Below are 12591 nucleotides of genomic sequence, written 5' to 3'. Positions count from 1 at the left end.
TAAACTATGAACTTTTCCCCATATCCTAAAAAGCCCCATAGAATCAGACTCTTGCTAACCTCTCTGCTCTCATCCATTACCACGATCCCCCTTACTTGGTTCCCTAGAGACACACCAGTGTTTGTGCTACTCTGAACAGGCCAAGGTCAGCCTCAGGGCCCTTGTACTTGCTGCACCACTGGCAAATACTGTTCTGCCTCAGATTCTCAACCCATTTTCTGACACCAGTTCACCAAGTCAATAAGTACCTCGCCTCTTCTGAACCTCCATTTTTCTTTGCTGTGAGATAACATCAAGGGAAATTTGCTGTACTGTTATTACATAAGGGAAGCGGTACATGGACAAGGGTGGCAAGGACCAGGATTTGTAGACTGAAAAGTGTCAGGACATGGAACATTTGGTCCCATGTAATAAAGTTGATTCATAGCATCCGTAACCAAACAAAACAAAGGTGCAGTAGAAATGTAGTATTATAACTCACCATGGTCTTTGTCATTTCAGTACAGAATATCTTAGTCATTTAGAAGTGAAGACATAATTTATTATAAATTTGGCTCTACTTCCATGTTTATTGTGAAGGTGTTTTGTTGCTTGGTTAGAGGCAGAGCTGAAATTGAACAACTGAATCATTTGTATGAACAATGACAACATTTCAGAGCTTTTTCCAGGTAGTTCATGTGTTAATAGATTTTCTTCTCATGACAACCCTCTGAGGGGAGTCTCATTATCCCCACCTTACAGATGAAGAAACTGAGGCTTGGCAAGCGACACTTATTTCCTCATGCACACAGAAGTAACAAGTGACACAGCTGACTTTTGAACCCAGCTTTTGATACCAATTTACCTTGCTTACTCATGAAATATTATGTTCCCCTTAGCTATGAAGTTTTAAGTATATTGGCAAAGAGGATTTCATCAATTGTAAGGATATTTGAGTTTGTGTGGTACTGTTGAAGGCCCTAGGCTTAATATGAAGAAGGAAAGTTTTAGTTTGCATTGTTTTTTTGGTCTCTAAGTCTCTGAGCATTTTTGTAAGAAAGAATATATGACATTACAGAAGGATTACTAAAACTAAACTAGGAGTCATGAGAGAATTTCTCAGGGAAGCACATTCTTACTGATAGCTGTCTTACATTAGGATGGTTTGCCTCATGAGACAACGTGAGGAAAGAGGAAAGAGTGATTTTCCTATCCCTGGAGGTACATAAGCAGAGACTGCACAACCTCTGCTGAGAGATGTTACAGACTAGACGGCCTTCCCGAATCACAAGAGCTGGTCTAGATATTCCTACACAAGTTAGACTGGGTGTTGGTTAGGGTTCTTTCAACCCTGAGGCATGGTTGTTCAGCCAATACCAAATATGGAGTCTCAGCTTGGTTTCCTGCAAAGCAGAGTCTAAGATAAGGTCTGGGTGTTAGGCAGTTTATTTGGGAGGTGATCCAGAAAGTAGGATAAAGAGTCGGGAGAGAGAGAGAGAGACAGAGAATAAGGAAAAGCTAATCAATGGGGGTTATTGAGCTGAGGATTATTATAGTCCTGCTGAGACCCTTCTAGAAACCATGTGAATTGAGCCTCCCCATCCATGTCCTCCCAGAAGGCTGGGCATTTATTCATCAGCTTCCACCCAGCCAGTGAAGGCTACGTCTGCATAGGAACTGAGCAGGCTTCTGTAGTTCCAGAAAAGGCCATAAGGGAGAAATGTGGAGAAGTTGGTAGTGTACCCTTGAGGCGGGTTGAAATCAAAATGCACAGAACGATCCATCACAGTCACACTAAGGTAAGAGGTTGAGGGTATATAATGTGGGGCACCAAAAACATTTCCTATACCTAGTCTTTGGTTTGGTTTATAGGATGGGGTTTGGAGGAATCGGCAGGAGCCACAAGGCAAATGCGCCCTCCGCTCTTGTCTTTTTTTTTTTAACTTTTAATTTTATATTGGATTGTAGTTGATTAACAATGTTGTGATAGTTCCAGGTACATGGCAAAGTGATTCAGTTATATGTATAAATGTATCTAGTCTTTTTCAAATTCTTTTCCCATTTAGGTTGTTACATAATACTGAGCAGAGTTCCCTGTGCTCTACAGTAGGTCCTTGTTGGTTACCCATTTTAAATAGAGCAGTGTGTACGTGTCAACCCCAAACTCCCTAATTATCCCTTACCCCCAGTAACCATAAGTTCGTTCTCTAAGTCTGTGAGTCTGTTTCTGTTTTGTAAATAAGTTCATTTGTATCATTTCTTTTTAGCACTCTTGTCTTTCTATGAGTACAGGATTAGCAACGGTTCCTATGTCAGGCAGAATAATGTCCTCCCTACACCCCCAAACACACTCACCTCCTAATTCCTGGAACCTTTGTACATGTTAGGTTATACAGTAAATAGGAATTAAAATTAATGCTGTCGATGGAATTCAGGTTGCTAATCAGCTGGCCTTGAGATAAGATTATCCTGAATTATCTGCATGGACCTAACATAATCATAAAGGTCCTTATAACTTGAAGATGGAGGCAGAAAAAGAGAATCAGAGAGACGACAATGTGACAAGAACATTGCTGTCCTTGAAGATGAAGGAAGGGAGCCACAAGCCAAGGAATGCGGGCAGCCTTTAGAATCTAGAAGAGACAAGGAAATGGATTCTTCCTTAGAGCCTCCTGACAGAATACAGTCTTGCCAACACCTTGATTTTAGCCTTGGGGAATTTATTTCAAACTTCTGACCTCTAGAACTATAAGATAACCGTGTTGTTTAAGCCACTAATATTTGTTACAGCAGCTATAGGAAACTAGTACAGTGCATTACTCCACAGCACTGCAGGGCCATCTACGCAGTCTAATCCAAAGAGGATCAGCACACTAGCCAGCTTTTGGCTGAAATAATGCTGTTCCATAACAAACAATCCCCATTCTCTGTGGGTTAAAACAATGAAAACATATTCCAGGCTAACAGGTACACAGTTGATGCAACTCAGTTGCAGTATATACAGTAATCTGTGTATCATCATATGGCAGGGCTTTACTGGGCTCTGCTGGGCTCTAGGCTTAAGGATGGGCTCAGGTCAGCTCCAAAATGTTCATGCCAGGACCCAGACTGAAGAAGCAATGGCTCTCTGGGGCCTGCTGATCTCCTGGCAGAGGGAAGAAGCTCCAAAAAGCTGGCATAAATTTGCCATGCCTCTTAAGGTCACAGGTTGAAGCTGACATACTATTACTTCTGCCCACATTCCACTGTCCCCAGTAAGTCATAAAATTTGGCCCAAGACAGTGGGTCCAGGGAGAATACTTCTGGAGAAGGATAGCAAAGTCAGGGAGGGAAGGAAAAATTATAGACAAATAATGCAATCTACCGCAGTCACTGAGGGGTGTCCCTCTCTGTGAAGGTGTGGGTTCACCAGCCTCTTGTATAGACAGCTTCCATCATGATCTGGCCAAAATGGTTGACTTTCCAATGAAGGGTCCAAATCTACTGAGATCCATTAGGCTGCAAACATGTCTAAACAGACTCTTAGAATCCTAAATTTAAGAATCACACAAGAAGGCGTAATCCAATTACCATCTTATTAGGGAAAAGTGAGGTCTAGAAAAGGCAATGCCATTTTCTCAAGACCAGACAGCAAGTGGCAGAGCTGATAATGGAACAAAGGCCTTTAAAATCTCAGGCTGGGGCTCAACCCACAGCTTTCTTAATTCTAGAATCCTGCTCCTGGGCACCCCAACAGCTTTGCTACTGTTCCAGGTCCTTTGGGGTCTATATACTAACAGCACTACTGAGTTTAGAAAGGTGAGGTTGATTATTCCAGCATCATACACACAAAGTCTTCATTTTTCTCCTCTAAATCTTAGGTTTGAAAAAGCTTTACTTTGGCTGGGCCTAGGGAAACCCACTCTGCCCCTGCCTGAAGTCCTGCTTGGGTGTTGTAGAGCAGTGATTCAGAGGGAAAGCACCTTCCAAACCCACATGGGTTCCTTCATTTTTTTTTTTTCCTACAGCAGCAATTTTTGGATTCATGAGAGATGCCCAAATCGAGAGGGCTAGAGACATAGAGGTTCTCTTTTTGGCCATGGGTCAGCTAGGGCATCTCCAAGGGCTTTCTCAGACTCCCTTTTCCAGGAAGCTTCAATCCTCCAGAGAAAGAAGATGAGGTCTGTTTCCTATGGTTGAAAAACTCTTTTGTTATCCTTTTGTTCCTCCTAACCCTTGGGAAACCCCAGGTCAGTTGTCCTCTGCTCCAGGAATCCTCCCCTACTTTCCCTGGGCAGAATTAATTGCTCATTTCTCTCTGCTCGCACAGCACTTTATGCAGCAGTTCTTCTATCACTGACCATACTGTATTATCCTTTTTCTTTATACAGCTCCCTCCCTCACTAGGTTATGTCCTCTTCTGTTCCTGGGACTCTATTCATTTGACAGTATGTCCCGAGGATTTAGTACAATGTCTACTATACAGAAAGCAGTCAGTAAATACTTGCTTGTTTAATAATGGAAATGATTTTATTGATTATTTTATTTTAGCCAACAGTTCATGATAATGTCATGTGGTAAAACACAATAGTTATTTATTAAAGATACCTGAATAAATCTATGAATGAAAAAGAAGTGACAATTACTAAGTGTCTTCCAGGGCCAATCTCTATTGTACACATGTCCCTTCAACACACAGAAGCACACACATACATGTGTACATGAACAATAAAGCAGAGCTTGGTAGACGTCATATTATTAATGCTGACAGAAACAGATTAAAGAACACTTATTTAGAAGACATTTTTTCAGAGCTATAGCTCCAAATGATTTGTGTGTGCCCAGCAGTCAACCAATGAGCTCCACTGTATTGATCTAAAAATAAACAGGGAGCGCTACATTGCCAGAAATGATCTCAGCTCACCTCTGGGAGGTAAAGTCTCCACTGGAGGCATTTTTGTTGCTCAGCTGTAGAGTAGAGGTAGGCTCTCTGCAGCAATTTCCAATTAGCTAAAGGGGTTTGGGGATGATTTTGGAAAACTTGACCTAGCTTTGACCCTGAGTTTGTTTCATTCCTTACTGTGCACATCTTGCCACTTCTGAAGGTGTGAGTCAGGCTGATGTCAGCCAAGCAAGTAGCTGACCCAGCATGTCCAAGGAGATTGGAGGTGTCCTTGGCAAGGGTCTTAGATGCTACCTACTAGGGGCAGATGTCCTAGAAGTGATGTCACTTTTTTCCTATTTAGGTCATAACGCTACAACAGCCTTTGTGCAAAGATGTCAAAGTGAAATTATGAGTGCCCTAAGAGTGCTTTCTTAAGGAATGGTTATGTATGTATGTATCCATGTATTTATATCTGGTTAGTTACTAGAGACCCAAGAGATATGAATTCTAGTTCTTGTTCTGTCATGATTCATTGTGCAACTCTGAGCGAGTCTTTCCTCTTTTCTGGACCTCTGTTCTTCCATCTGCATTACAACTGTGTTGGAAAGGTAATCTCTAAGACCCTTTCCAGCAACTGTGTCCTCTTAATTATTACAGACCAATGGCAACATTTATTTTACTGCATTTAAGGAACTGATGTATCCTCTGAGGACCTTTTGCTACCAACTCAATGGTCTTGTTTTGTCTTTCATTACCATTGCCTCAAACACATCTGAAATTCATCAAATGTAACACGCTTGCCAATCTGTGGTGGGATTTAGAAAGGAAGCTGTGTTGCCTTCTGCTGGTTGACTATGGCCAGGTTTAAGCAGCATGGAACTGGAAACCAGGATCCAATGGGTGTAGTGGAGTTTTGAAGGTGGTGCAGCTCCATAATTGAGTTTCAGATCCTAGGTTGGAGTCAGGTTAGACCTCTAAGATTTTCTTTAAATTATGACTAACATCAATGCAAACATTGTAGTACACAAAGATATTCATGTTAACTCTTTTTTTTTTCCATTTATAACCATTACAACATCTTCAGCCTCATCTCTGCTACTCTTCCTCAAGTATTACTATTGGTCTAAATGTTGAAGTGATCAGAGAAGAATAGAACAAAGGCAGAGGAACTAACTTTGATTGACTGCTTTCTGTGAACCAGGCCTAATGCACTGTGCTTCAAATATTTTATCTCCTCCAACCTCACACCAGCACGGTGGTTTAGTAATTTTACTGATGAAGAAACCTAGAACTCAAATCACATTCAGGAAGGCTATAACCAATAGTCTTATCATTGGAAAAAATTACTCAAAGACTTTTGATGAAAGTGATATTTTAGTTTCTTGAATTTGTTTTAAAATTTTATTTTTGTGTGTTTAGTTTTAAAATGGAAACCTTAAATATTTTTGCCTAACTTTGACTACCAGAGTTCATGGCATTCAGTACCTAGATCCTAATTAACCTTTCTTAGGAATCTTTCTTAACTTCTAAGGAGTGTTAAATTAATCATGTCTAATGTACAAAATCAGAAAAAATATTACTCATTTTAGCAAATGCCTTAGACATCAACTGGAAAGGAAATTGAACTTAGGAGAAGTGTCACGGGAATTTTTACTTTTTCTCCTTTACTTATGTTTTTGCCTTTCCCCTGCAACACCTTCCCAGTTGGTTTCCACTCACGAAAACTTGTTTGGGTAAATGATAAGTAGGTTCGTCTTTGAGGCCTAAGAGACCTGGGTGTGGGTTGTGGTCCAGCTCCTATTAGCCACATGGCCTGGACCCTGCATGGCCACAACACTGAGCTTCATAAGGATGGGATACAAATAACGAGGAAAACTGGGGTTGCTGTTGGGATTCATTGAGAAAATGCACTGTACAGTAGTCCCCACTCATCCAAGGTTTTGTTTTCCATGGTTTCAGTTATCTAGTCAACCAAAGTATGAAAATATTACAAGGAAAATCCCAGAAATAAACAATTTATAGGTTTTAATTTGCGATAGTTCTGAATAGCACAATGAATTCTCAAGCTGCCCTTCTCAGGACCTGAATCATCCCTTTGTTCAGCCTTTCCCACCCATTAGTCACTTAGTAGCCAACTTGGTTATCAGGTTGACTGTTGCAGTATCACAGTGCTTGCATTCAAAGTCACCCTTATTTTACTTAATAATGGCCCTAAAGTGCAGAGTAATGCTGGAAAAATATAGTGTACATAGGGTTCGGAACTATCTGTGGTTTCTGGCATTCACGGGGGTCTTGGAATGTATGTTCCGCGGATAAGGGGGAACTACACTGTACATGTCTCAAAAACAGGTAAGAGTTTTCCCCTAAAAATTGTGCCCCATAAAGTAGAACCGCCTTTCATTTGAGGGCTTACAATGTTCTCTCAGTTACTATATTTTGAATAACCAATTTTGTTTGGGGAAGGCTCATTATCCTGTAACTACCTTGATCAGTGCTAGGGTTGGATCCTTATGAAATCATCTAACAAAAGCAGTTACCAAAAGAAGGCAATTGAATGTAACACATATTTAGTAACTGCCCCATCCTGGGAGTGAAGTGTGGGTGGAGAGGACAGGCGGGTGGGAGAATGGGGTGAGAGGGAGGATGGTCTTTTAGGCAAGATTTGCATATAAACAAGTCCTGTAGATAGCACTTTTAAGAGCAATACACTAAGTGGTTCCATTGTGAAAATCTTGAATAATTTTATCTATAGGAAGAAAAGAGTAACCTTTCGTAATCATACATAAATGAGTGCCTTTGGCTTAGAGAAAAAAATATGAGTGAATAGAATTATATATAGTTTAAAAAACTACTACATCTGAAACAACTTAGATGCAAGGAATTTTAAAAGGTGATGTAATGACCGAGCAATACTGAAACATGCATGTCTAAAGTTTGAATAAAATTGTTTTACGAAACAAAGGAGTGTGGGGAAAAAGCATATTTCTAAATTAATATATTAATATAATATGTAATTTTAAATGTATCTAAGTGAATCAACTACGTAAGTAGATATTTAACTATTTAATCTACATCACTAAAATTAATATTTTCGAGCTGGTCAAATGTGTCTTAATCTTCTCACTGGGAATATGGAGAACTGCTATATATCTGGGGTTTATTTCTGGGCACATATGATGAAAGTATCTGGCAAACAGTGGTCTCCCAACAAAAGGTAGCCATTTTGGAAGTATCAGTAGTACTAGTGGTCTGAAAACTAACTTCTACATGAAAAAGGATTCTCACCCACATAGCTAGTTTTTTTTTTTTTTTTTTGATGAGATTCGTGGTCTTTCTGTTTCATGCCCCAATTTTGCTCTTCATTTACTCATTCATTCATGTAACGACCAGACATTTAATACCTGCTTAAATGTGCAAGACTCTTGGCTAGGCACTGGAGATTCAGAGCTAAAGACCACAGGAGTCCTACACCTAAGGATCTCATATTTTAGTGAACTGATGTCAAATCTACATCAGGGTTTCTCAGTTGTGGCACTACTGACATTCTTGGTTGGATAACTCTTTGTTGTGGGAGACTCTCCTGGCAATTGCAGGATGCTGGGCACCGTCCCTGGCCCCTAAGTGCTAGAGGCCGGTAGTACCCCTTCTCAAGTGCGACAACCAAAATATTTCTCCTGACATTGCCAAATGTTCTGGGGGCGGGGGGAGCAAAGTCACCACTGATCTATGTCAATATACATTGCAAGATATTGTTTCCCTAACAAGAGTAAACTCTTGAAGATCTAGAACATACTTATATCTCTCCAGTGCCTACACAATGGTACACACATAATTGACATTTTTACCACTGTGTTGTGATAAATTTTTTAAAAACGCTGGTTAGTTTTTTAGAACCGAAAATATTGAACTCTAAGATTCGATAGGCAATTTCAATTTTTGCTGCTGTTCTTGCTGTTGATGTATTTTTGCTCTGTATACCTTCTCTGCTAAATTCAAGCATTCAATTACAGTAAGCAGAGTCATGCATTAGAAACTGGGACACAGAAAAAAAGAGACAGAGAAGAAAGAAAAGAAGCTTGAGATTCTGCAGCCCTTGAACAGACTTCCAAATAGAAGGCATTACGTAAACACTCTGAAGCTTTCCTAATTCTGACTAATACATATCTATCGGTATGAATCTGTAATGCTTTGAATCACCCAGAGTTTTAAAGTAAATGCAGATTATCTTTTAAAGAAAATATATTAATTTAAACTAGAGTTGCCAAGTAGGTGTCTCTAGGGACATATCTTAGTAAATAAAAGACAGGTGATTTGTAACAAGCTTCTCAGGGGTTGGTATGTAAAGTGCTTGTGAATAGCTTGTTCTCTTTTGGTGTTTAAACGTTCTTTCCAACAATATCAAAGTTATTTATTTGCTAAGCAAATCCTTTCTCTCACAAGAGTGTGGTAGTAAGCTTAATTCATTCACGCATATTTCTTATTCATGCAATTTTACAATTTTTCAAACATTTAAAACATTAAGAAACTAAATTCACGAAGTTCTCTTTAAGACGGTTTGGAAGAATATAAACAAGTGAAAAAAGGAAAACTGTCGCTTGATTTTTTTTAAGTACTTGATTTCTTACCAATTTTAGATATTTCCATAGGAAGAACTTTACTGAGGCGGGTATGGGGGGGTAGGTAGGGGAAAGCTGCAGATGCGAAGAAAGTTTCGCCAGATGTTCAACTGAAGTTAAACTTTTCTCCACTAGCCATTTGGCAAGACACTCCAAAGACAGATATCTCGCTTTTTCTTACAACTTACACCCTGCGTTCTAATATTTCTACATATTAACACACCATCATAACTCAGTTTTTACTGTCAAGAAAATATCAGGGAGAAATATTTTTACACCTTAACCAGAGAGGGAAAAAAACTTCCCTGCACTCCGTCACACAGGACCCCCTTTCTTCTGTGAAACGCTTCTCCACCATGACTTTCCCTCCTATGTCCACGAATCACACCTCTGTCCTACATCCACCAAGTATGTCCTCTGAATTGTTGCTTTATTTCCAGGCTGCAGGGAAGCTACTTCTAAATAGTCAGAAGATGAGGCCCTATGGTGAAGTGTAAAAGAAACAGATTACGGAGTTGGGCAGACCTGGCTTTAAATCCAAACTATGTGACCTCAGGCAAGGCCCTTAACCTCTTCAAACCTCCGTTTTATCAGCATCTTTGTTAAGGGGTATGGTCTGTGTGTCCTTGGGCTCCTCAGAACTGAACCCATGACTTTGACTTCCCAGGGTCATGAAACCAGAGACAAATTGTCTTCTACACATTCGACAAGTGCTTACTGATCATGTGCTCCCCCCTAGTCTCTGGGAAGTGAACAGCCCCCCGTCCACATCTTACAATCAGGCAATTGGTCATATAGAAACGAACACTGTTATAAATGGAAACGGTTCTATTGAGTGGGAGGAGATGCCAAGGTATTGTGAGAAAGGCTATTGTGTGTGTGTGTGTGTGCGCGCGCGCGCGAATGCGCACACACTGATTTTGGTTGAGGGAATGGGTTAAAAGAAGACTTCAGGGCTTCCCTGGTGGCGCAGTGGTTGAGAGTCTGCCTGCCAATGCAGGGGACACGGGTTCGAGCCCTGGTCTGGGAAGATCCCACATGCCGCGGAGCAGCTGGGCCCGTGAGCCACAATTACTGAGCCTGCGCGTCTGGAGCCTGTGCTCCGCAACAAGAGAGGCTGCGATAGTGAGAGGCCCGCGCACCGCGATGAAGAGTGGGCCCCACTTGCCGCAACTAGAGAAAGCCCTCGCACAGAAACGAAGACCCAACACAGCCATAAATAAATAAATAATTTTTCTTTAAAAAAAAAAAGAAGACTTCAGTGACGCAGTAACTTGAGAGCTAAGCATGAGTTAGAATTAACCAGGTGTGAGTGAGGATACACTGGCATTCCAGATGGAAGAAGCAGTAAATGTGAAGTCTTAGAGATGAAAAGGAGCAAGGCATGATGAAGAAAATTAAAAGACAGTGTGGCTGAAGAAAGTGCTCAAGGAAGCCATGGGTCTTTAAGGAGAGATGGGAGAGGCGGACAGATAACAGACCACACAGGGCTTTATGGGCCATTCATGGAAGGATCTTGGTCCTTATCTAGGGAGCAGTGGGTAACCATTGAAGTGTTTAGGCAAGAGAGTAACAAAAAACAATTAATATTTTAAAAAACCAAACTGGCTATGGAAAATGTGGAGGGGCGCAAATATGACCGTGAGGCCTTCATTATGGCTGCTTGATTTTAATGATCTTTATGATTAGTTTACCTGAAATTCTGATTTTGCTTTTAGTTTAGAAGGTATCAATAATGTCTCCGTTAATTTAACAAAGGCATAGACAAATATAAAATATTCATTTCTGATAAAAGCAAAACCCCTTTTGTGACAAAACGTGTAGAATACCTTTTTGGTATTGTCCAATTAAGCAAATAAAAAGACAACTTTTCTACTACATGTGAATATATTATGCATAAATTAAAAGACGGTTGGAAACCAAAGAAAAAAAGTATGACTGTGGGGAAACTTTACAAGGTTACTGCAGTCGGCCAGGAGAGAAGCGACAGTGGCTTGGACCAAGATGGGAATAGACAGAAGTGGACTTGCCAGTGCCCAGGTGAGATGGCTGAATCCTGAAGGTATGGACCCACTGGCTGCCAGTCTATCTTTGGGACTAGGAAAGCACTGGAGTTGACATAAAAGAGGTGGTGATGTGCTTCTTACAAACTTACACATTTGTTAATTCATTTTCTTTCTTTTTTTTAATTTAATTTTATTTATTTATTTATGGCTGTGTTGGGTCTTCGTTTCTGTGCGAGGGCTTTCTCTAGTTGCGGCAAGCGGGGGCCACTCTTCATCGCGGTGCGCGGGCCTCTCACTATCGCGGCCTCTCTTGTTGCGGAGCACAGGCTCCAGACGCGCAGGCTCAGTAATTGTGGCTCACGGGCCTAGTCGCTCCGCGGCATGTGGGATCTTCCTAGACCAGGGCGCGAGCCCGCGTCCCCTGCATTGGCAGGCAGATTCTCAACCACTGCGCCACCAGGGAAGCCCGTTAATTCATTTTCTTATCAAACATTTATAGTTATGAGGATCTGTGAGAATCGCTAGACAGTAGATCATATAAGACCTTGGGACTAGATCTGCCGCCATAACTGAGCTCTATCGCATTCTGACACTAAGAATGAAATGAAAAATACTTTAAAACAAGACACCCTCGAGTAATTTAAAGCATCTGTGATATAGCCAAGATCAACATAAACATGGTAAGGGATGCAGACTCCAGACCAATCCAGGGAGAAATCACCAGGAACAGATCCTGAAAGGAACAAGAAAGATGGTATGGCCCTCTACGGTGAGGGAAAACATTCTCTGGGATCACGTCTTATGATACATGTTAAGAGACTGGCTGACTTCTGAAAAAAACAAATCAAGTGTTCTCCCATGTCTCCCCTTTCAAACTAGAAGGGCGTGCTCAGCAGACTCAGCAGAGAAGGGCCCGCTGGCCACTCGGCCTGTTCTGATGGGCTGGGGACATCCAGGCTCCTAGCGCCAGAGCTCACTGTGGTTTCTGCTCTGCTCTCTGGATAATCTAATTACCCAGGGAATAGAAAACCATAGGCCAGACATATTTTAAAAATTCCTCCCTTTAGATTCTGCTGCCACCAGCTTCTTTGACTTATATTGAAATTGTGTCCCATCTCTTTCAGCC

Source organism: Balaenoptera ricei, chromosome 6 (assembly GCF_028023285.1).
Source record: "Balaenoptera ricei isolate mBalRic1 chromosome 6, mBalRic1.hap2, whole genome shotgun sequence".
Classification (NCBI taxonomy): Eukaryota; Metazoa; Chordata; class Mammalia; order Artiodactyla; family Balaenopteridae; genus Balaenoptera; species Balaenoptera ricei.
The sequence above is the reverse complement of the archived record's forward strand: the minus strand, read 5'-3'. Positions refer to the sequence as shown.